Source organism: Pseudochaenichthys georgianus, chromosome 16, assembly GCF_902827115.2.
Source record: "Pseudochaenichthys georgianus chromosome 16, fPseGeo1.2, whole genome shotgun sequence".
Classification (NCBI taxonomy): domain Eukaryota; kingdom Metazoa; phylum Chordata; class Actinopteri; order Perciformes; family Channichthyidae; genus Pseudochaenichthys; species Pseudochaenichthys georgianus.
In genome coordinates, this window is record NC_047518.2 from 7,703,197 (window position 1) to 7,728,703 (window position 25,507).

At 43.7% G+C, this 25,507-nt stretch overlaps 1 protein-coding gene across 4 annotated transcripts in view; it reads left to right on the forward strand.

The window, feature by feature from the left end:
* The first annotated feature begins 23,200 nt into the window (after positions 1-23,200).
* The window catches only part of grik2 (glutamate receptor, ionotropic, kainate 2), a 309,207-nt gene continuing 306,900 nt past the window's right edge, over positions 23,201-25,507 (forward strand). For all 4 annotated transcript variants that reach the window (XR_011644593.1, XM_034101861.2, XM_034101862.1 and 1 more), the window contains exon 1: positions 23,201-23,797. The gene's annotated coding sequence lies outside the window, so the exon portion shown is untranslated. The remainder of the gene's footprint in view (positions 23,798-25,507) is intronic.

A 25,507-nucleotide genomic window follows, 5' to 3' on the forward strand; every position in this document is an offset into this window, starting at 1 on the left:
GCCAGACTATCCAAAACTGGACTTGGACGGGTCCAGCCCGGCCCTCCCCCCCAGAATTACACTTGCTGCCTATTGTGTGTTTCGCAACATGTTCTATGGCACGTCTCTACTGGGAAATGTAGTTTTAAAAGACGTTTTCGTATTTCCCACAATTAGAAGTTGCCAGTATTAAACTGTATACATCCCTGGAGGTTTAGGGGACACGAAACACATTGGTGTTATCAAATTTAAAACATATAATTAATACATGGGTGAAAATTGCTTGTGTCCATAATGGGCGGCATTAATACCACATGACAGCTGGACTTATGTCTGTGACCCCTCCTGTTGTTAATTGATAAGCCTGAAACATGCACTTGTCAAGGTTCAGATGCACATTTAGCAAATATGGCAGTAGTCATCGATCATCTTAAGATAAGATACTTTATTGATCCCAAGTTGGGAAATGTTTTTGTTACAGCAGCATGTACTACTTTCTTCTACTACAATTCAGAGGTTAACCTGGTATGTTTACTCTACTACATTTATTTTTGTTACTTTGCAGATTCTGATTAATGATGTGAAATATAAACAACAACAAATATAAACAACCCGACAGAATCAGACAGAGTAAAATTCAGCCTTATCAGTTTGTCTGTTTTGCACATCCTCCTGTTAATATCTTTGGACGTCCTGCACTAAACTGTTTTACTGTAGAGATCACTACAGTATCTTCTAGATATTTTCCATTCTATAATTCTATCATTGACCCCTATTTTGTATGTAGGCTACTCTTAATATTTAAATGTTTTCATCAATAACTAAATAAATATAACTTATTCAACAACTACATTCAATAACGTGCTTTAACCACTAGGAGGTGCGGTTTAGACCAGTGGTCTAGTTAATAAAACATAATAATATCGTACATAATATGACTATTCACTTTATTGTGAGTTTAAAACGATAGTTACGGCTGTAACTACGGTTCTATGAGTCCCGGATGACCGCCAGAGGCGGTGCTTTAGCACTGGATATGTCCATCGCGCGCATGCGCAGCTCGAGTACCAATAACAACAAAGTCACCTGTGACCCACGTGACACCGGCTATATCAGCCGGTATTGTCAGAGGATCTGTTCCCCGAATCTTCTCGCGAGCACACAAGAATTCTGAGTGACAGGGAACTCTGGCGGTCATCCGGGACTCATAGAACCGTAGTTACAGCCGTAACTATCGTTCTATTTCGTCCCTACTGACCGCCAGAGGCGGTGCTTTAGCACTGGATGACCTATACCAACAATGTCACGAAGAATCCAAGCCCTTGCTCACCACTGGAAGCAGCGGAGCTCGGCAAAAGGACCACGCCCAAAGAATGGGGAGTGGCGACATTGACCTGATGACAACTGGAGAATGTGCCAGAAGACGCCCACGACGCCGCGGCGCAGATGGTCTCCAGGGGCACCCCTCTCAGGGCAGCCCAATATGCTCCTTGTAGAGTGGCATCTCAGCCTGGTGGCAGGGGGCGGCCACTGGCCCCGTAAGCCTGTGAGATGGTATCGACAACCCAGTGGGGAAGGTTAGAGGGCCTAACCTCCTTTAGTGCCGCCAGGGCAAACTCAAGAGTTGCTCCTCCTGCCGTATACAGGCAGTAGCCTTGATATACGCCCTTTGGGCACCCCCCGGGTACAGCAACTTCGATGTGCCGTACTCCTGAATGTCAAGGCGTGCCAGCTGGGCAGGCTGATTGAAGTGAGTTTGTGGAAGGACCCCGGGCGGGAATGCCACATTTGCCCAAAGGGCAACGCATGAGAGTCCCACCTCGGGCATGTATTGTTTATGGAGAGGACATGCAACTCCCCGACTCACTTCCCTGAGGCTATGGCAAGCAGAAATGCTGCCTTTGTGGGCAGCCACCTAAGCCCCACCTGGGCCAGGGGCTCGAAGGGAGGAGGTGATAGGGCATCCGGCAGCAAGGGCAGGTCCCAAGCCGGAGCCCTCGGGGTGCAAGGGGGACGCTGCCGTAAAGCCCCTCTCATAAAGAGGGACACCGACCTGTGGCACCCCGCCGTGGCGCCGTCGACCCGAACATGTCGGGCAGAATCGCAGCCACATAAATTCAGAGTGGAGTGAGAACGTCCACTATCTAGAAGGGACTGTTGTCTAAGCAACAATGTACATGCTGTCCCCAAGGAACACGCACATTCTTGCCCCCCAGTTGGGGTAGAAAGTGCGTGAGTGCAAGCTGCACGGCCCGAAGCTCTAGCACGTTGACCCGGCGCGCACTCTGCTGGGCAGACCACTGACCCTGAACGGTCCTGCCCTGCCGCACTGCACCCCACCCTGAGAGACATGCACCTATGGTGATGGTCTCCTGGCGGGATGGGATGGCGCCCATGGGCACGCCAACCAGAGATAGGCCCTGCCCCTCCAGCGTGACGGAGAGTGGAGCAATGCTGCGACACCCTGACTTCACTGTGCCTGTGCTACTTGGCGTCCAAGTGAAGGCTGTTCAGCCACATCTGCATGGGGCACAACGACAGCGGGCCTAAGGGCCCAGCGGCCGAGGCAGCTGCCAGTCTGCCCAAGGGCCGGAGGAACTGAATATAAGGCACCCTCTTGCCCGGCCCACGTGGAAGTAGGCATCCCTCGGTTGGGAACCACTCCACCTGTGCTTATGCAGTAGTCAGCATATAGAATGGCAGCACCTTCAGGAATCTGTTGATTCCTCTGAGGTCCAAGATCGGGCGAAATCCGCCGACTTTCTTGCTCACGAGAAAGTATGCCGAGTAGAACCCCCTGGCTAAGCAGAGGGTCTTACTGGGTTGATTGCGTCCTTGGACAAAAGGACGGACAACTCTTGGCCCAGAGGTAGGGCCCCTGCCGGATCGCTGACGACTGTCAATTAGACCCAGCCGAAGGCTAGGGCCGGAGCTGCGTCCGTACCCCTGGGTTAAGGTGAAAACCACCCAAGGGACGGAAGTACAGACTGCCCAGAAACTGAGCTGCTGCTGGGAAAGCAGCCACCGACCACCCCCGGGATTTCAGAGCCCAGCCCCCCGGACGCTGGAGCTTCTTGGGGGGTTCCGGTCAGGCTCTGGGGCACGAGGCCGCCTGGAAGGCGGGCGACATGGGGCACGAAAGTCATTGGGAGGCGGTTGAGTGGGCCGCTAAGACCTCTGCAGACCACCCCTGTAATCCAGCGGCTGAGTGCGGCTGCTAGAGCGGCCCCTGGGCCTGCTGGGAGTGGGCACAGGTCTGCGAGGACCCGAGTGCTGCTGCCTGGTGTGCCTAGCTTGGGCGGCACACTCCAGTGCCTCCGAGGGCAGCTGATCTAAACAGCTCCCCTGGCTCGACTGGTACGCGACGGAGGACTCTCCGTCAACCGGAGGAGGTGCGTCAGCCGAAGGAGGGGCGCCCACCGAAGGAGGGGGGGGGGGGGGTTAGCAGCTCCTACACCGGGCCCAGGCTGAAGGGCCAAGAGGCGACTTCATCATGCCCCTATCGGCAGCTAGCCGATCCACTTTAGAGGACAGCCTATTTCTAGTCCTTCTATTGGGGGGAGCACACAAAGCCATCGCTCCCTCAAGTCGCCGGGAACGGCCGAATTGATCTGGAGGAGTACGTGACAAGGAGAGGTGTCTGTTGGCTGCTGCCAGACGTTCCACCTCAGTGATTCGAGCCACTCTGAGCACCCGAGGCATGCAGCTACAGCTCATGCAGGCGTTTACCGTGAGAACCTCCCTCAGATGCTCGAATTTCGTCCCCACTGACCGCCAGAAGCGGCCGAGGCAGGAGGGGCAGCGGTCGTGGCCGTCCTCGGGCTCAAGAGAAACCCTACAGGTGCAACATGAATGAACCATTCTGTAGGTAGCCAGATGCAGCGTAGCCTGGAGCGGGTGCGGGAACACGCCTTCACCCGCTACCTGCTTAATGGAAAGAGTAGAGCGTTGCTGCTACTCGCCGAACAGAAAGAGGGATGTAATTACACCCACGTTACGGCAGAGGGAGCGGGATCACTGCCTTCACCTAGCTGGATTAGTAAATAAGGCAGTTTATGCAGCGTAACCGGGAGCGGGTGCGGGAACGCAGCCTTCACCAGCTACCTGCTTAACAGAATAAACAAGGCAGTTTAGCGTCTACCAGGAGCGGGGGCGAGAACACTGCCTTCACTGGTTGAGTTAGAGACGAATGCCAGATGCAGCGTAACCGGGAGCGGGTGCGGGAACACAGCCTTCACCAGCTACCTGCTTAACAGAAAAACAAGGCAGTTTGGCGTCTACCAGGAGCGGGGGCAAGAACTGCCTTCACTGGTTGAGTTAGAGACGAATGCCAGATGCAGTGTAACCGGGAGCGGGTGCGGGAACACAGCCTTCACCAGATACCTGCTTAACAGAAAAACAAGGCAGTTTGGCGTCTACCAGGAGCGGGGCGAGAACTGCCTTCACTGGTTGAGTTAGAGACGAATGCCAGATGCAGTGTAACCGGGAGCGGGTGCGGGAACACAGCCTTCACCGGCTACCTGCTTAACGGAGAAACAAGGCAGTTCCGCGTCTACCAGGAGCGGGGGCGAGAACACTGCCTTCACTGGTCGAGTTAGAGACGAATGCCAGATGCAGCGTAACCGGGAGCGGGTGCGGGAACACAGCCTTCACCAGCTACCTGCTTAACAGAAAAAACAAGGCGGTTTGGCGTCTACCAGGAGCGGGGGCGAGAACTGCCTTCACTGGTTGAGTTAGAGACGAATGCCAGATGCAGTGTAACCGGGAGCGGGTGCGGGAACACAGCCTTCACCGGCTACCTGCTTAACGGAAAAACGAGGCCGTTTGGCGTCTACCAGGAGTGGGGGCGAGAACTGCCTTCACTGGTTAAGTTAGAGTCGAACGCCAGATGCAGTGTAACCGGGAGCGGGAACACAGCCTTCACCGGCTACCTGCTGAACGGGAAGAGTAGAGCGGTGCTACTACTCGCCGAACAGAAAAAGGGATGTAGCTACATCCGCATTACCGGTAGAGGGAGCGGGAGCGAGAGCACTGCCTTCACCTAGCTGGGTAAAATAAAGAAGCTAACAGTATACGCAAGACGTTAGCCGAGCGGCTGCTGCTAACGATCAAGCGAGATCAAGTCAAATAACACACATGTTTAAGACCAGATAACTAGCTTCTAAAGAATAGAATAGCACAGAGCCGTAGTTACAGCAGTAACCATGGCCAGGGCTCACACGGCATCTAACCGTAGTTACAGTAGTAACTATGGCCAGTACTTACACGGCTTAGCACCGTCGTTACAGTCGTAACTCTGGCCAGTACTTGCACGGCATGGATACTTACACAGCATAGAGCCGTAGTTACAGTAGTAACTCTGGCCAGTACTTGCACGGCTTGGAACCGTAGTTACAGTAGTAACTATGGCCAGTACTTACATGGTTTAGAACCGTAGTTACAGTAGTAACTATGGCCATTACACGGCATAGAGCCGTAGTTACGGTATTGCCTATGGCCAGTACGTGCACGGCTTGGAACCGTAGTTACAGTAGTAACTATGGCCAGTACTTACGGCTTAACCCCGTAGTTACAGTATTAACTATGGCCAGTACTTACACAGCTTGGAACCGTAGTTACAGTAGTAATTATGGCCAGTACTTACGGCTTAGAACCTTAGTTACAATAGTAACTGTGGCCGGTGCCTAAAAGTGTCAGCCAACGGCTGCCCACTAGACAATATAATATTGGGAGGATGAAATCCTCCTTAATGGCCATACATGCAGAGCACACGGCACACACAGTGAAGATTGTTCTCTGCATATCGTCCTAGTGCTAGGAGTCTAGTACTAGGAGCAGTAAATACCACGATATAGCGCTACTGCAACCATACCATGCGTTTTCCGGGAGCAGCAGCGAGAGCACTGCCCTCACCGGCTGAGTTAAATAATGAAGCTTAACCGTACATGCAAGGTGTTAGCCAAGCGGCTGCTGCTAACAATCAAGCAACCAAGTCAGAACACAATGTTAAGACCAGATAATTAGCTTCTAAGAAAGAGAACAGCCCGCATAGAACCGTGTCTGGTTACAGTAGTAACCGCACATGCCGAGCACACAGCACCCGCCGTGAAGATGTTCTCTGCATATCATCCTAGTGCTAGGAGTCTAGTACTAGGAGCAGTAATACAACGAACTAGCGCTACTGCAATCAAACCCTATGCTACAGGGAGCGGGAGCACTGCCCTGAGTTAATAGTTAAGCTCAACAGCAAGGTGTTAGCCAAGCGGCTGCTGCTAACAATCAAGCGACCAAGTCAGAACACAAATGTTAAGACCAGATAATAGCTTCTAGAAAATAGAAAGTACTTACCTTACTTTCTGCATCTAAACGAAAAACGGGTTTAAAGTATGACACTCTTGGCTTTCCATACTAAATCGAATGAGGGACGCAGCCAAAGCTGGGACTCAAATGCTAATGATAGCTCGGGCACAACGCCACAAGCAGAACTTTCAAAAGAGCATAAGGGCAACTTTATGGGAGAGGAAGCGGGAACACTGTCGTCACCAGAAAGTCTAAGCCACAAACAATAAGACGGTAATCAGGACAACTTGGCTGGGAGCGGGTGTGGAAACACAGCCATCACTAGCAACAAGCTGACACAAACCTGTCTGTCGAGGCTCTGCACAGCCGGCGCAGCTCCTGGAGGACGCGTCTAACGACCCGTAGCTCCGACTGTCAGTCGCGAAGCTTCACGCGGCCAGCTGTTTGCAGAGAAATCCCTCCGATCAAACGTTCAAGCCTGAACGCTGTAGGCTACGAAAACGTAGCCACGGTACCCTCGCGCAGCGAGAAGATGAAAAGGAACAGATCCTCTGACAATACCGGCTGATATAGCCGGTGTCACGTGGGTCACAGGTGACTTTGTTGTTATTGGTACTCGAGCTGCGCATGCGCGCGATGGACATATCCAGTGCTAAAGCACCGCCTCTGGCGGTCAGTAGGGACGAAATAGAACAGAACGGTAAAGGAAAATACAGTTTCAGTCTCTCGATGTGAAGCTTATGCATTGTACCATGAACCTGTATAGACCTGTAACCAGGGGTTAAGTTGGGATTTGATATGTGGGGGGGCTGTGTTTTTTGGGGGGGGGGCAATATATGATGCCCAATCCTAAAGCAACTGCTCCTGTATCAGATGCACTATTTCATGCCACCAATCGAGAAAGTAAACATAGAAAGTCAAATAGACCGTCTTTTTACTAGTATTATTTAACTGGAATGAATTTACATTTGAAATTATTAATATATACACAAACATTTTTCACAAATGACAGACCTTCAAATTGCCATTTTAAGTCAACATTTCCTGCACACTTACTCAAGAACATTAAAAAACAACTATATGAGTACAGAGACATATTATCTGAATTGATTGAGGAATGAAATCAATATAAGCAGTTCAACAACATTACTGTATGTACGACCAGCTACTTCATCAAATCCCAGATGGGCTGATAGGGGAAGCCTGTGTAGTCGTGCATCTTTGTCTACAGGCTAAATGGTCTGCAGACCTTCTGGTAGCTACCCACTTCCTCACATATTTTGTGGGGTCCCAAGAGGTAAGAGGAGGTCCAACCATTTGAATGAACATTAGAGCAGAGACATTTTGAGTTTTCAGTTGTGAGCGCATTGATATTACAACTGCATTCATTTCTGAGAAACCCCTCTCACACTCTGCACTGCTCACAGCAATGGTTTCCACTGCATTCTTAAGCTTTAGAAGGGACATGTGCATCGGCACACTGGCATTCTCCTTAAAGTCCCTATAGCTTTGCTTAACACCAGAGAATCCGATTTTCAAAAGAGTGCATAGCTCTCTTATTTCACACTCACCATACATTGGGCTTGGCCATGTCTTTGTATCAAGAACATTGACCTTTTGAAAGAGGGATTCCTCTTCACTGAGTATGGCCGGTTATTTTTTGCAATGTAGTATGCCGTTCTAAAGACATTATGGGTGGAAGCCAAAATGTCTTTTTGAGTTTTTAGAAAGCTTGATTTTAAAGCTTCTTCATTTTGTCTTTTTACTATGTCCTGTGCTAATTTGTGACTCTGTGAGACACTATGTTCATTTATTTTCTTTCTCAAAGATTTCATTTGCTTCTCATTGCTGTTGCCATATGGGCCTACCCTACAGTTCTGCCATTCAGTAGAGAATGAGCACCTCTGTTTCCCTGTTCTCATTGCCCCAAGGGATCCCGCTTCCCTGCATGATTTGCATCCCATTTTTTTATTTCCAACTATTAGAAATGTATATTTCTGTGTAAAATATTCCAGCAGTCAGGCAAGTTGTCAGCCTTTCCTACACTGCTTCCCTGCTCTGCTCCTCTGTCCTCCTCAGGCTGCTCTGCTCTCCTCAGCCTGCTCTCCTCTCCTCAAGTTCCTCCACTCCCTTCCCTTCTTTATGCTGCTCTGATCCTCTCTCTTTTCCAAGCTGCCCTGCTCGCCCATCACCTGCCTTGTTCTGCTCAACTCTGCATTTAAATGTAGGATAATTAACAAAGGAACTTATGGTGAATAAATAAGATACAAATGGCTTTGACACGCTAAGTAGCAGTGATGTCTTGATACCTTTTTAAGAAGTCTGTAACTTTCCTCCTTTTTGCTTCACTCATTTCTGCATCATGCCTCACTTTAAACTCTGAAACTTTCAAAGAGAAAGGAAATAAATATATGCATATCTCAGCTTTATGCACACACATACATAGCATCAGGCTGGGGCCAGTTGTTTCATGAGAGGGGTACAATAAAAGCAGGTTAAATTGACAAAGACAGTATATAGTAATTTTGTAAAATACAATAATTGGTATTTGTTTTGGTAAATTTAAGTGACAATTTAATTAAAAAACATAAACAGTATTTGCTTTTATAAGGTAATGAACAGTTTAATCTCCACTGTACATCCGGGTCTCTGATTTGATTTAATTCCAATAAATCGTAATATTGTAACCTTTTTTTTGGAGGGTTTGCCCCCCCCCAGAGATCTGCTATTCTAAAATAAAGTCAACAATATCGACCATTGGCTGGTGTCTTTCTCTTAGTTTAAGAAACGCTTGATTTGATCAAAAGTTAGTCAAACAAAAAAACGTTATTTAACTTAAATGGTAGTCGAACGTAAAACCAGAATATCAGACAAATTCATGTTAATAAACCTGTCAGCGTATTACCTATTTTTCTCCACACTTTTTCCCGGATTCACCTGTCACTCTGCTGGCTGTCTGTGTGACTGACGGAAGAGACTGTGTGGTCGCCGATCAGCCAAGTAGATTTGAAGAAAATAAAGAAAGGGGAAACCCGCGAAAAATTTGAAAAGTGCAAGTCATCGTCTCGTCATTTTATGTATGTTCCCTACAGCTAGAAAGAGTGTTTTATTGATTTTTCAGAACCTTAAACATATAGAAAGAAAAGTTTTAAGCATACATTGTTAAAAATATGCGAGGGGCATGACGTCAGAGCATTTTCCTATGTGCCGGTGCTTAGCCCCGGACAGCCCCGGCCCAATTTAACCCCTGCCTGTAACAGTCAACTGCATGAGGAGTTGGAAAGGTAGTTCAGAAAATCAGTAATATCTTTAAAAACTACAAAAAAGTCCCTTTCTCTCAGCTGTGCACCGTTATGGTGTAAATACAGACTATCTACTAATTGGATCAAATATAAAAGTCAGCCGAATTAGTGTTGATACTGCAAGGAGACGTATTGTGTGAAAAGAAATGGAAGATGTTGTTTAATTGTTGATATATTTATGGTTCACGTCACGTATTCAGTTTTGGCGGCATCTCTTCCAGTTTGTCAAAAGGTCTTCTGATCAGGGCTCTATAAATACATATCTAGGGCAGATATGTAATATTTAATGCAGCCGAACCGTGTATTACAATGCCATTATGTGATGACTTTCAAAGAGAAAAGCAAGAACACTCGGAATAAAGTATTATTATTTTTAATGTTTTCCGATTTCATATCACATGAACACCATATCCCGACGTGCATTGCGGCGTGATTTTAGCCTATCAAAACCTCTGAAAAAAGAAATGTGTCTCTCAGAATCGAAAGAGAAAAACCTATGGGAAAAACACAAAAGCATTGTACACTATTTAAACCAATTAATGTCGTATAATGAACTAGGATAAACTGATGTTTTTTTAATGGATGAGTAGTGTAGATATCACTGTTAAATCATTTGATCATTGGTTTTATTATGAAAACGGCGAGACCGGAAATACTGTTTTCAACCCGTAACTTTACATGGAAGCTTGCCGCATATACACGTTCTCCTGACGAAATCTCAAATCATCTTCGTAATATCTATCAAACTATAGATCCTACATATCGACTGGACGTGGATTCTAAAAGTACAATAGCCTATATACTTCTCGCTAGAAATCTAATCATAAAGCGTTTTAATGGCCAAACTATCCTACAATTTAGGATTTTACAGAGAGGGTTATTTGTGAATAAACAACCCTCTGTAACGTTTGCATTCAACGGGAGCACTCGAGGCCGACAATTTTAAAACGTAATTATAGGTCGTATTAAGCGCTTGAACAAACGACATATTTGGTCGTAATAAGGGCTTAAAACAATCGACCCATTTGGTCGTATGAGTTGGAGGACTTGTTGCTATATCCACACACAACTGACACCCCTCAATCTGCATTACAGAAAACCCACAACATATCAAAAGTATCTGCGAGGCTCTGAACAGATGACTGGGCAGTGAATTTGCGATGACATTGAGAAAGCCCTCGGAGAAGAAAGGCCCGGTTGTATACCTCGGCGCTGGAGCGATTTGTATGGTCACTGAGTATTTGTTTCCTCACTGACGTTGGGGACGGTACGGTGTCGCCGCCAGTGGAGACGTGAGAGTCATCAGGAGTTTCCTGTTAGATGTCGGAACAGGCCAGACTCCAAGGACAGGGTTATGTTTACTTTATTGTGTGGGACACAACAGAAATGCACTCTTTATTTCAAATAAACATAGAAACAGGACAGGAAGTAGTTCTAACTTTTGCAGCAACATTCATAAATGTCACCATTTGAAGGGGACTGTTTAACTATAGGCAACAGAGAAGTGTAGTAAACAGCATGCATTCCATTATACACTAGCAGTGAAGGGTTCATTAAAAAAATGTCTTACAATTATTAGATACATGAAGAAGAAAATGTAATCAGTGACCAAGATATTTTGTTTGAAAAAAATGTCCTAGGCCTACAGAATAGTATAGTTAGTAGGACAAATGTTGTTTTAGCTTAATATTTAAATAAAAGCAAGTATTGTGGTTTAATAAATCAGTTGTACAACTATTGCTTTAAAAACATTTTCTTTTAACATTTAGAAAAATGAAAGAGGCCTAAATTAAAACTCAGTGTGTCAACCTATTGATCTTTATTATAACATGTATTGTAACATTGTTATCCTGCTAGTAATCCCCATATTAAGAACATGTAAAATGATCTGATAACACATTTTTTAAATGTTAGTGAAAGGGAAGGGGCAGTTACTTTTTTTTTAATCCTGTTTACATAATCCAGTAACATATAATCTGTTACTCCCCAAGTTTATACACCAGCTACAAGATCTGTATTACTTCTCCAAATGTACCTACAACAAACACACTGACGATGGATAGCTCTTTACCCGACAGTTCCCCAAAGATGTGTTTATATATTAAATGTTGAACTGACCATCAGCACTGTATGTTACTGTTGAATTGATCTGACCTTTTTGAAGTAGCTGCTCTGTGTTTCCATCAGTATCTCCGTGTGAGTTGTGTGTTCGATGACGCAGCTTCAAAACAAGTGCAGTGATTCCCCGGACAAAGTAAGATCAGACACAGAGACTTCACGGACGTTTGGATAGCGAGCCTTGAATGTATATATTAATGTTTTTGCTATTAGTCGAAGATGTACTGTTTTTCAGTAGGCAGACAATAATGTATTCTCCTATAAGTTTGTGTAAATGAAAAAATGACAATGCATCAATCAAATTGTGACTCTGTAAGATAAAATATATGTTTATATAATAAAAAAAATATTTGAACAAAGAGTATTACCTTTTTATTGAATCCTTGGGGATTTAGAGTCAGGATCAGAAATCCTATATAAGTCCTACAGCGGGGACATTTACAATTTACAGTTTCAGGTATCATCCAACATCTACGTTTATTTAAAACTTTTATTGCAATTCTGTATTTATTTGTAACAAATCTGACTCCGTTCTAGTGGACCAGTACTGAGCCTGGTTTTGATCAGGTTTTGATCACTCTATCTAGTTCAACTCAAAGCCCTATATTTCTTCTAGAATGGTCCTTCAGTGAATAAAGACTGCTTACTGCGCAAATATGATCACATCACCCCCATCCTTAAAGCACTACACTGGCTACCCGTGGAACTGAGGATCGAATTCAAGGTCTCCGTCCTCACCCACCAGTGTGTCCATGGAACTGCCCCTCCCTACCTCAAGGAACTCCTCACCCCCCTTACCTCCTTGCGGACCACCCGTTCCAGCAACTCCAATTTCCTCAAACCCCCCAGGACTAAGCTCCGTACTATGGGAGACCGGGCCTTCTGCTCGGCTGCTCCCAGCCTGTGGAACGCTCTCCCCGACCAAATGAGAGCACCACAGACCGTGGAGGCTTTTAAAAAAGGCCTCAAAACCCATCTCTTCAAAAGAGCCTTTGCCTAGACATTTTTATCACCCTTTTATTTATTTTTTTATTTATTTATTTTTTTTAAATTTTTTTATTGCTTTTTAATTAATTCTACCGTGTTGTGTAATGTTTATTTATACTGTTCATGCTCACTACTTGTAGCACTTCGGGATTTGCATTCAAATATGAAGTGCTTTATAAATGGAACTCATTATTATTATTATTATTACTTCATTAGGTCCTTGATTTGTTTTCTGAAACAGTAAATCACTCTAAACTAGTCTGTGGCAGAATGAAAGGCTGAAACAGAACGACTGGACTCTATACTTCCAGCTGTGAGACATTTTAAAGCAATTATAAAAGCACTTTGACAGGGTGATGGACCAATTCTGTGTGCGGCTGAATATATTAAAAATGACCCTTTTAAGTCTGACACTTGATGATTTTTACATATCAGGGTGTCAGCCTGAGAGAAGTGCAGTGGTGACTGAAGCAGGGACGCAGCTGATCAGAGCTGGGCTGAAAACGCCTGAGTCCTCTCTGTCGCACACACACACACACACACACACACACACACACACACACACACACACACACACACACACACACACACACACACACACACACACACACACACACACACACACACACACACACACACACACACACACACACACACACACACACACACACACACACACACACACACACACACACACACACACACATATACCATACATCACTTCAGGGGACATTACATTGACTTACAGTACATGCATTTCCTGGAGACTTATCCTAACCTTAACCATAACCAACACATGCCTAACCCTAACCCTTACCCTTAACCTTACCCTAACCCTAACCCTAATCCTAAACCTAACCAACCCTAAAGTTAATGATTCCCCTTATGGGGACCTCCATTTTGTCCCCATAAGGGAGGCGAGTCCCCACATGTGACTGTATAAACAGATTTAGGTCCCCACAAGTATAGTAATGCTATGATACAACACACACACACACACACACACACACACACACACACACACACACACACACACACACACACACACACACACACACACACACACACACACACACACATATATATATATATATATATATTAGGGCTGTCAAACGATTACAATTTTTAATCAGATTAATCACAGCTTAAAAATTAATTAATCATGATTAATCACCATTCGAACTATGTCCAAAATATGCCATTTCTTTATGTATATTGTTGTGGGAATGGAAAGATAAATGAAAGAAGGCGGATATATCCATTTAACATACAGTATCTATGTTTATTATAAAACATTTTTCTGCATGTCAAAATGAAAGACAGCCCACACACCTATCAATCATCAAACCGTGGGGTCTTAATTCATTACGTGTTGATTTCTATCACCGGGGAGTACTTCAGGAAAGTCGACAGAGGGGGGGGGGGGGCTAGTGGAGTAGTCTACTTCGTGCCCACAGTGTGAACGTTGTGATCAGCTGTTTTAGCGCAGGTCTCCAGTGAAGGGGGGAGTCTCCCTCCGCAGCCGGTTGGCGTAGTTTTGGCACAGTTCCGTTTAGTTGTACAGACCGACGTTAACAGCAGCCCTGTCTGTGCACACGGAGACCGACTCTGTCGTCCGGTGACCTGATCGCCTTCTGGAAAAGCTTCACAAGTACGTCGGTACGCAAATGCGCTTTGTGACACAAGTGACGGTACGCATTTCAGATTACGCACATAACCTGCGTACCAGTTATGTGCACCCCTGTACTACAGCAAAAGTGTTCTCCGTCGGGACTTCCTGCAACAACACCACGCCGTTATCAAAGATGTTCTATTGAGAAGACGATCACTACGTGACAAAAGTTTTCAAAACCGTGGCTATTGAAATCAATCTTACTAACTGCTGTCTGTGCAATTTACTCCGCGCGAGTTGGCAGACTTTATTTTGCTTACTTTAACATCATTTTTCATGGTGGGGCTAAGCCATTTCTTGGTATGGGTGTAGCCTACCCCAGCCATACCCTGGCGCTGCCACTGGTGGCACGTATGGGGCGGGCCATTCTGCACATGCGTTAAATGCGTTAAATATTTTAACGCAATTAATTCAAAAAATTAATTACCGCCGTTAACGCGATAATTTTGACAGCACTAATATATATACCATGTATACATCACTTCAGGGGACATTACATTGACTTACATGCATTTCCTGGAGACTTATCCTAACCTTAACCATAACCAACACATGCCTAACCCTTACCCTTAACCTTACCCTAACCCTAATCATAAACCTAACCAAGTCTTCACCCTAAAGTTAATGATTCCCCTTATGGGGACCTCCATGTTGTCCCCATAAGGGAGGCGAGTCCCCACATGTGACTGTATAAACAGATTTAGGTCCCCACAAGTATAGTAATGCTATGCCACACACACACACACACACACACACACACACACACACACACACATACCTACACACACACACACACACACACACACACACACACACCACACACACACACACACACACACACACACACACACACACACACACACACACACACACACACACACACACACACACACACACACACACACACACACACACACACACACACACACACACACACACACACACACCCAGCAGCTCGAAAGTACCTCTGCTACACACTGGGACACGGAGCACAGATAAACTGTAAAGAGAATGAGTCACAATCATAAAGGTCCTCTGTCTGTATCTCTCTCCTGTGTGACCCGATATCACTGCAGTCTAACTCTGCTGACCAATGAGCATCCATCTTCCTATCAACGGACACACAAACAATCAATAGCACAATGTAAAATAGAAATTGAATGTGAAATGTAAAAGTACAGAAGTGTTGGTGGTGGTACTTGGTAGTATTCAGATACTCTAACTGAGTACTAATACCACACTCGAACCTCTGTTACAAGTAAACGTCCTGCATTGGAATGGTTACTCACAACAAATACATTTAATAAATTAATTAAAATGTTGTAAGTTACTCAAATCTTAAAGATATGGATGTTATATAAGATAAGAACAAAACAAAACAAGGCATTGCACATAAGTATAAATAAATAATACTAGAATTTAAACATCTCAAATTCTTGTACATACGTTTCATTTATTGTAAGTCCGTATTTATTTATCCAACAATTGGCTGAATAAACTGTTGGCAAGTTTAATTTAAAACAAAAAAATCATATTTTCAAGTTGTATTTTATTTAATGATATTTATACTTTTGCTATTTCTTTCTGTCAATTTTTCCTGCAGCTGTATCAGCATAGTTTATACATGGTTTACAAAGACACAGAAACACATTTGAAATGTTTTATGCAGAAATCCTCAAGTAACTACAGTGAAGCCATAACATACTGTAAATGTAAAGCTAAAAGTACAATATGTATATGTACAGTGTTTTGATAGTAAATGTATATTGTATCCTTTTCTTTCATCACTTTTCCTGTATTCATCACCAGGACAGGATCATTTTCAGTTTTTGAAGTATTTTCTTTATGTCTTCATGTATACAGTACATTTGAATAAGCTTTTCAGACGGTCCTTAACTTCCTTTATATCATCTGCAGTGTCGCAGATCCTGAGGAGCACTGGTAGGTTTCTGTGTGAAACTGTTACATCATGACCTGCTGATCTCTCTCCCTGTCGCAGCTGTTTAAAATCCATTTACAGTAACAGTTACACATACAGGAAGTAACATGCACTCTATTGCAGCTTGACTGGACAGGGAAGAGTAGCTGGGCTGTAATCAAAGAGATGGAAGAGTACAGTACACACAGAATGCAGCTTGTGTCAGTGTCTCATTTACAGGCACATGTATGTTGTTCTCAAAGCCAGAGATAACACAACACCTGCATAAAGCATGCATTCAGTTTCATTTACATGTGGTCTCTTGATGTTTTGTAGTCTGTGAATGTTTTGTAATGCAGTCCCCAAATCAGTTTGGAATGTTGCAAATTGAGAGATTGAGGGATTTTAGGGTTATTTAAGGTTTCTGTTCATCATGGCATAAGATTGAAGATTCAACTTATTGTCATCACGTAGTACAGGTACTATGTGACGAAACAGTTTCTCTGCATTGGACCCATCCTAGTGTTAGGAGCAGTGGGCTGCCATTATGTACGGCGCCCGGGGAGCAGTGTAGGGAACGGTGCCTTGCTCAGGGACACCTCGGTAGCCAGTTGCCAAGCCAAGTCCCTATGGACTTCGCCACCACCGCCCTACAAAAAAAGCAGAGGACAAGAACTGTAGAAGAAGCGGAGCAATACCTGACGTACATTTTTTTCACATTGTCAACAGCAGGAATGTAAACACACAAAAAAATGTGACTTCTCTGGGCAGGTCGTATTACAAAATCCACATCAGGTAAACCTTATCTTATCTAGTTTTATCTTATTGCATTGTATTTATCTGGCATGCAGGGATTCCAGCCCCCTTTATGTCTCGTGGGTGAGAATAGTAGAGGTTGTTGAATCACAGAGCTGTCATTGACTATTTATTTGTAGCCCCACAATTCAACTTTTCATGCTGCACACTGTGGGGGGGGGGGTGGTGAGTGGTGGGTGGTGCTGGTGGTGTGTGGGGGGATCAAAGCTCCCTTTCATTACAGCTCCAGACTGTGGCTCATGGATCAGGCCTCCATTACTGCAGGGATGTGCTCCTTCAACGCTAAATGGTGTCTTGTGGCAGTAACTTGTGTCTGATCCCGTCATTCCTGATGCTGCCATCTGATTGGCTCGATATACTGACACAAACTGAGAGGAGTTTTCATTTTCAAAGAATTCTTATTTGAGTAATTATTCAGGTGAATCTGAGTGACTTGGCCAAGTCATTAAACATTAAAGATTACTTTAAGTTAAGCTCTTCTTTTGAATGAGAAAAAAACGTTGGGGGTATCAACATATAAATATTAAGTCTGACAAAGTACTTAACGTCTAATATATTGCATAGTTTATTTTGGCACTTGACAATCACCTTCCCTGAATTGTACTCAGGTGTAACTAAAGTCTGGGTTGTTTATATTTCACATCATTAATCAGAATCTGCAAAGTAACTAAAATAAATATTGTGGAGTGGGCTAGACCCATTCGAGTCCAGTTTTGGATAGTGTGCCGTGGATTAATTCCACTTCAAAGAGCTCGGCGTAACCTTGGCGCATCCAATCACAGAGCTTGAGGACTAATCACAGGGGTTTGTCAAGCAAAGCGGATGTTGTAGTCCCAAATGATAGCTGAGAATTATGGGTAGTGTAGTGTCTTCAGCCAATGCTAAACTTTGAAAAAAACTATTTGTTTCTCCGAATCGAAGGTTAAAAACACAAAAGCATTGTACACCATTTAAACCAATCAATATTGTGTAATCAACAAGGATAAACTGATGTGTTTTAGTGGATGAGTAATGCAGATATCACTGTGTAATCATTTGACAGTGAGGGAATACTTCCGGTTTTATTATGAAAACTTAGAGACCGGAAAAACTGTTTTCACCCCGTGAGGGTTGACGCCAACTTTACATGGATGCTGCGGAAAGACGTAGTATATCACATTCTCCTGGCGAGACCTCAAATCCTCTTCGTAATATCTATCAAACTATAGATCCTACACATACTGGACGTGGATTCTAAAAGTACAATATACACTTCTCGCTAGAAATCAAATCAAAGAGCATTTTAACGGCCAAACTATCCTACAATTTGGGATTAGCCAGAGAGGGTTATTAGTGAATATACGACCCTCCGGAGCATTTGCAATCAACGGGAACATATGCCGCAAATTGTTGTTTCTTACACGACCACTAGAGGTGCTAAACTTTAAAACGTATAGGTCGTAATAAGCTGCTGAACAATCGACCTATTTGGTCGTTTTTTGGAGGAGGACAGGCTGGCGACCGCCTATGTCACCTATGCCACCTATGCCAAAAACCGGCCCTGCCTGACTCCTCCCCCAACCACTAGCTAAAGCCTTATACCCAGTGGTGTAGTGGGCGTTGGACGCGGGGGTATGCCGTACCCCCACTTATTTGAAGCATGATCTTTTTTTCAATAGTCTAATAAATATAAAATCATTGCCAGTGTTATCAGTTGCAAGTGTGTATTTGTTGTAATAATGACAAAAACATAATACATTGCACAGTAATTATAATAAGAAATAAAAAACATTTCCTTAAAAAATTATGATTCGTCATCAGGCTCGTGACCCCCCATCCGCCGATTTTGCGGCAGCTCTTTCCCTCAAGAAAGCTCACGAAAAAGCTCTATAAAAGAATTTTTTTTTTACTTGACTTCTTTTCTAAAAAAGAATATCATTCACAAGAAGAAAGAGGCTAGCAGCACCGAAGCTACACGTGAAGCTGCTGCTACTACATCATCAAAAGAGCCGCCTGAAGACGTGGATAATGCTAGCACTAACGTTAACGTTAGCTGCGCTAGCAACGTTCCCCTGGCTAGCTCAAGCTCAGCTGTCCCAGAGGTATGGACGGAGGAGATGTGGCGGAGGAAACAAGAGGTGTGTGTGTGTGTGTGTGTGTGTGTGTGTGTGTGTGTGTGTGTGTGTGTGTGTGTGTGTGTGTGTGTGTGTGTGTGTGTGTGTGTGTGTGGTGGTGTGTGTGTGTGTGTGTGTGTGTGTGTGTGTGTGTGTGTGTGTGTGTGTGTGTGTGTGTGTGTGTGTGTGTGTGTGTGAAGCAGCGCTGTCTGCTCATTTGCAATGTAGGCTAGGTCTAATCAGAATAATTTCAAGTCCAGATTCAATGTTGTTTGCATAAGTAGGCTATATTTTTCGTTTCGTTTATTTAATACGTTAATTTCAGGACAACTTTGGGAATTGTGTTTGTTTGTTGTGAGAGAGAGAGAGAGAGAGAGAGAGAGAGAGAGAGAGAGAGAGAGAGTCTGTTTAGTTGCAATACTGTAGTTTATGTAATTTAGTCCTATAAATTGTTTTTGTAATTGATGTGCCAGTGTGTCCATGGTTTTGAGACTGCGGTCAAGCCAGCCTCCACTTGGGAAAACACAGTCAAGCCAGCCCGCACGTGATATTGGGGTGCGCGAATATTAGAAGCATTACGGTAAAATCCCAGCGCTTACTCGGTCAATAACAAAAGCACCTATAAAAACAAACCAAACATATTAAATTAAGAAATATGTACTATATAATGTGATCAATAATTATTTAAAACAAACTACGTATAACTACAACGAGTAAATGTAAAATGTAAGGAGTTTCAAAATAAAAGTCCTTTGAAAATCTCATATTGAAATCCCATATATGAGCTATCAGCCCTGTGTTTAGATAAGAATACAACAAAATCTCTCCCTGATGCAAGACTCATCTCACTGCAGGGTGATAGAAGGACACCCCATCTACTCACCCAGAAAAAATCAGGACATTCTGATGTGGAGTTTCAAAATAAAAGACCTTTGAAATCCCATATATGAGCTATCAGCCCTGTGTTTAGATAAGAATAAAACGAAATCTCTCCCTGATGCAAGACTCATCTCACTGCAGGGTGAAAGAAGGACAGCCCATCTACTCACCCAGAAAAAATCAGGACATTCTGATGTGGAGTTTCAAATTAAAAGACCTTTGAAATCCCATATATGAGCTATCAGCCCTGTGTTTAGATAAGAATAAAACGAAATCTCTCCCTGATGCAAGACTCATCTCACTGCAGGGTGATAGAAGGACACCCCATCTACTCATCCAGAAAAAATCAGGACATTCTGATGTTGAGTTTCAAAATGGATGGATGGATGGGGAAATTGGGTTGTCACAGCAGCATGGACTCATTGTACAGAATCAAAATAATCTTTAAATAGAAGAAAAAAAAGAAATAGAATAAATCTGAGTTTCTATAGGCTAAGACTGTCGGGGGACGCATTGCTTCTTCCTTCATCAGAATGTCCTGATTTTTTCTGGGTGAGTAGATGGGGTGTCCTTCTATCACCCTGCAGTGAGATGAGTCTTGGATCAGGGAGATATTTCGTTTTATTCTTATCTAAACACAGGGCTGATAGCTCATATATGGGATTTCAAAGGTCTTTTATTTTGAAACTCCACATCAGAATGTCCTGATTTTTTCTGGGTGAGTAGATGGGTGTTCTTCTATCACCCTGCAGTGAGATGAGTCTTGCATCAGGGAGAGATTTCGTTTTATTCTTATCTAAACACAGGGCTGATAGCTCATATATGGGATTTCAAAGGTCTTTTATTTTGAAACTCCACATCAGAATGTCCTGATTTTTTCTGGGTGAGTAGATGGGGTGTCCTTCTATCACCCTGCAGTGAGATGAGTCTTGCATCAGGGAGAGATTTCGTTTTATTCTTATCTAAACACAGGGCTGATAGCTCATATATGGGATTTCAAAGGTCTTTTATTTTGAAACTCCACATCAGAATGTCCTGATTTTTTCTGGGTGAGTAGATGGGTGTCCTTCTATCACCCTGCAGTGAGATGAGTCTTGCATCAGGGAGAGATTTCGTTTTATTCTTATCTAAACACAGGGCTGATAGCTCATATATGGGATTTCAAAGGTCTTTTATTTTGAAACTCCACATCAGAATGTCCTGATTTTTTCTGGGTGAGTAGATGGGTGTCCTTCTATCACNGCATCAGGGAGAGATTTCGTTTTATTCTTATCTAAACACAGGGCTGATAGCTCATATATGATTTCAATATGAGATTTCAAAGGACTTTTATTTTGAAACTCCTTACATTTTACATTTACTCGTGGTAGTTATACGTAGTTTGTTTTAAATAATTATTGATCACATTATATAGTACATATTTCTTAATTTAATATGTTTGGTTTGTTTTTATAGGTGCTTTTGTTATTGACCGAGTAAGCGCTGGGATTTTACCGTAATGCTTCTAATATTCGCGCACCCCAATATCACGTGCGGGCTGGCTTGACTGTGTTTTCCCAAGTGGAGGCTGGCTTGACCGCAGTGTTTTGAGTCTGTGTGTGTCTGTTGAGCGCAGCGCCGTCTGCTTTTTGCAGTACAGTAACTAAAGTAGGACTAAGCCTACCGGTAGTTTCTGTGGACCTGTCTGCCCGTTTTGTGAGTGCACTGCGCGCGTGCTCACTTGTGTGGCATTGTTTGGAGCTAATTAAAATAGCGTCCCCCCAGTAAAAAAATCCCCACTACACCACTGCTTATACCTGTGAGTAGTGGCACAACATTTAAATGAATCGTTTGTATGCAGTATGGTGAGCCATTTTTAACCTGTCATTTTACCTTTTTGGAGGTTCACTGTTAGCGTATAATTGTTTTGCTTGGAGTAATTTGGTTTAGCTTTTATCTTCCGTTTTGTTCAGCTTTTCGCTTCTGTTTTGTTCAGCTTTTCGCTTCTGTTTTGTTCAGCTTTTCGCTTCTGTTTTGGATAGCATTTAGCTTTTGATTGGCTGTTTAATTTATCGTATTGGTGCTTGATTCAGTCTTGCTTATACCTTTTGCTTTGCTTTGTTGACTACATCTGGTGAGTGTATACGGTAGCACCCTGGTTTCACTTACAGTAGCCTGCCACCCCATTTTATGGCCTCAGCCCACTTTAGTTTTGGTCTTCTTTTGAAAATTCATATCATTTGTAATATTATAATTTAAATGTATATTTCAAACATATTTTGTCCGTTAATGATCTCAGCTTTGACCAGGAGCAGTTTATACAAAACTGTATTGATACATTTGCTAAACACAAGTTATGTTTTTTGAAAGTTGTGTTGCTATCAACTTGGCAAGGTTTCTTATCAACGTAGTCCTCAGAAATGTGATGTATGTACATTATGATACAATAATGTGTGCTCATTTACATAAGTTCCACCAAATACCTCGCCTCTCAGTTCTTCGCACTGACATAAAGCATGCTCTGTCGCTTTTCTAATGCTTTGACAACAAATGTATTGTGGCATTGAATTACCTTATTGAAAGGTTCTGTAACAAATGAGTTGCGTCCTGTGTACAATAGTTCAGACTCAGAAGAGTGAATGGGTGACTGAGCAGATAAAGATCATTTAAAATACATTTTTATAAGCAACACTGTTCCACTGGTTACTCTCTGCTGCCTGTGAATGTCTCTTATCATCTGTAAACTGCAACATTCAGATAGCTGTCAATGAGCATGTATTCAATTAGCATTATTTTACAATTGCTTTAGACTCTTTAAAATGTTCTGCATGTAACCGTTTAAAGGTGTGTTTACATGAGTTGTCCTTTAAGACAATGTGTTCATGGTCCTTTGTTTATGATTTGACAAGTGTAATTAACTTATACAGTAAATGACCAAACCCCTGGCAGTTGGTTATGTTGCATCTTTATGACTTATTAAAACCTGCCAGACTCTAAAACAGCAAACCATACTGATAACTGTTGACTTTTTTTGCTTCTGACAAAAATATTTATTCAGCATCCACACTCAACACTTTTTTGCACACTTCATAAACTGTGTTTGAGAACTTTATTTAGCTTTTCACAAATAAAAATGAAACTCCATCCTGAACAATAACCCAGTCTGCCTAAACATGTTTAATATATGCACGTTACTCCCCTGAGATCCATACAGAGGGATTTCATTTGCAAACCTGTAACATCCATTGGACTTCTCATTAAACTGCATCCTGCTAACATGATGTCTACACTTCTATATTCCAGGGGAGTGACGGCTGAATACGTTAGATAGTATATCATTTAGTGATTTTGAACAAACACATGACCATTTATTCAGATGGCTGACATCTGTGTGAGACTCACCCATTAGTGGACAGCACCACACTCTTACTCCCAACTACCACCTCTGTTTTAAAACTGTAAGGTCTGCAATGCAATGTAACGGGGAGGAACAATCCGCGGGTAAGCAGTGTGATCAGTCCGACCTGACAACCAGTGTCCTCAGCCTGGCGAATCTGCAGCCTCGGTGCCGGTGAGTCCCCTGTCCGGTGTGCTTTAAGCAGTGCGTCCTGCCGTCCGACAGGAGGCGTGTCTCCCCTACGGCCGGAGCGCAGCAGCAGATGCAGAAGCGGGGGAAGCGGCGCGGCTCCGACATAGAAACAAACCAACTTCTTGTGCTGCTCCGGTGACTCTCCGTGCTCCAGCTCTACCTCGGGTAAGTCCATCCCTTTCAAACTTCACATATCTTAACATGCTGTTTCTGCCTTATGTGTGTGTTGTTTTCAGGAACTGTTATTTGGGAAAGCTGAGATGTGTACACAGCGCGCAGAAAACACCGTTACGCACCTCACAGCCAGGTGTGAAGTTCATCCGCGAGTTCATAGAAGCAAATCCGACTTTAACCAGAGGACAATAACATACACATGTGTGAGAAATAGCCTCCGACGAGTGGTTTAATATAGGCTTGGAGATGTGTGACCTCCCGCGTCTTTGGCTGCCCTCTATTTGGAGACGCTTGGCACCTTTTCGGGTTCCTCCTTCTGCATCCTCTCCTCCTCCCCGGGCTCAAGGCTTCGCTGCTGGGGGGTTATGAGGGTTGTTAAATGCCTTCAGTCAACCCCCCTTTATGAATGATCCGCAGATAACGGGGCTGGATGGGGAGCTCTCGGAGACGAGTCGCGCATTTAAATCCCACAGCTGATGAGCCCGCTTTAAATCAACTTTATAATCGCGCCGCGTTGCTGGGTGGAAGGACTCACCCCAGCCTGGTTTAACCCCTTTCTTACATAGCTACTGAAGGGCATTTATTCTGCTGTTTTTCTATCTGTATAAATAAATCAGACCGGCGCCTATATTGTTCTCACCTGCTCACCCCGCAGACCTGCGGCTTTGTCCTCTTATTTACCAGCTTCTCCCTCTTATAATGTGCGGATTTCGGCTACTCATTGCACGCGGGAAACAATCACATCTCAGACACGTTTTTCCATTCTTCCATCAGTCACATATTGGCTCAGGCTCAGGAATCCAACTGACTATACCTCCAAAATTAGCTGCTAAAAATATATTAACAGACGGAGAAATGAACTTCCACAAGTTCTTCTGCATGCTGTTCCAAGTGCAACTCATATTTATAATTATCATTCTTAAATTAACATCGGCCTATTTCCTTAAAAAGGCAGTCAGCCTGGGTACTTATGTGGGTGTTGCCCATAATAAATGACTGTTAATGTGGATGCAGGCGGAATAGTGATAATATTTAGCCTTTAGGCATGAACTGTATCATCACATGGATTGGGTCTAAACACAATGCCCCGCTGCTAATTAATGAGGCAAACGAGCGGGGGGAGCTGTCAGTAATAAATGGGAACATAAGGGGCCGCGGAGCCGCTGTCTGTGCTGCTGGAACAGTAGAAGCACACACGCGCGCGCGCACATGCGCACGCGCACACACACACCGATTTAAATAGAGTCTGTCCGTGGTGCTGAAAACCCCTCAAAGCTGAGACTGGTTTAAAGCAGATTCCATCAGCTGTGGCACAGCCGTTTATTTATTTAGAGACTCTCTTAAATATCAATAACAGAACTGACCATATTTCAGTCTCAATGTTTTCTAAAAACTCTGTTTTATTTAATTTAGTGCAGCATGAGCTTGTCAATCTTTGTATTTGCTCCTTGTTTTAAATCAGCGTGACCTCTACACACGCATACTCTCTATCCAGTCTAAATGTGGAAGTTTAATCAAGGAATATCTCATATTTAGAAGCATCTGATTAAACGACCAGCATTTGACCAGAAACCCATGCCGACCTTGAAAATAAAACGTGCTTCTGAATATAGGCCTACAGCAAAACTAATGGTTATAAAATGGTTATGGAATTTAAAGATTTGTTTGAATAACAGCTCGGAGGCCACATAATAATCTAGA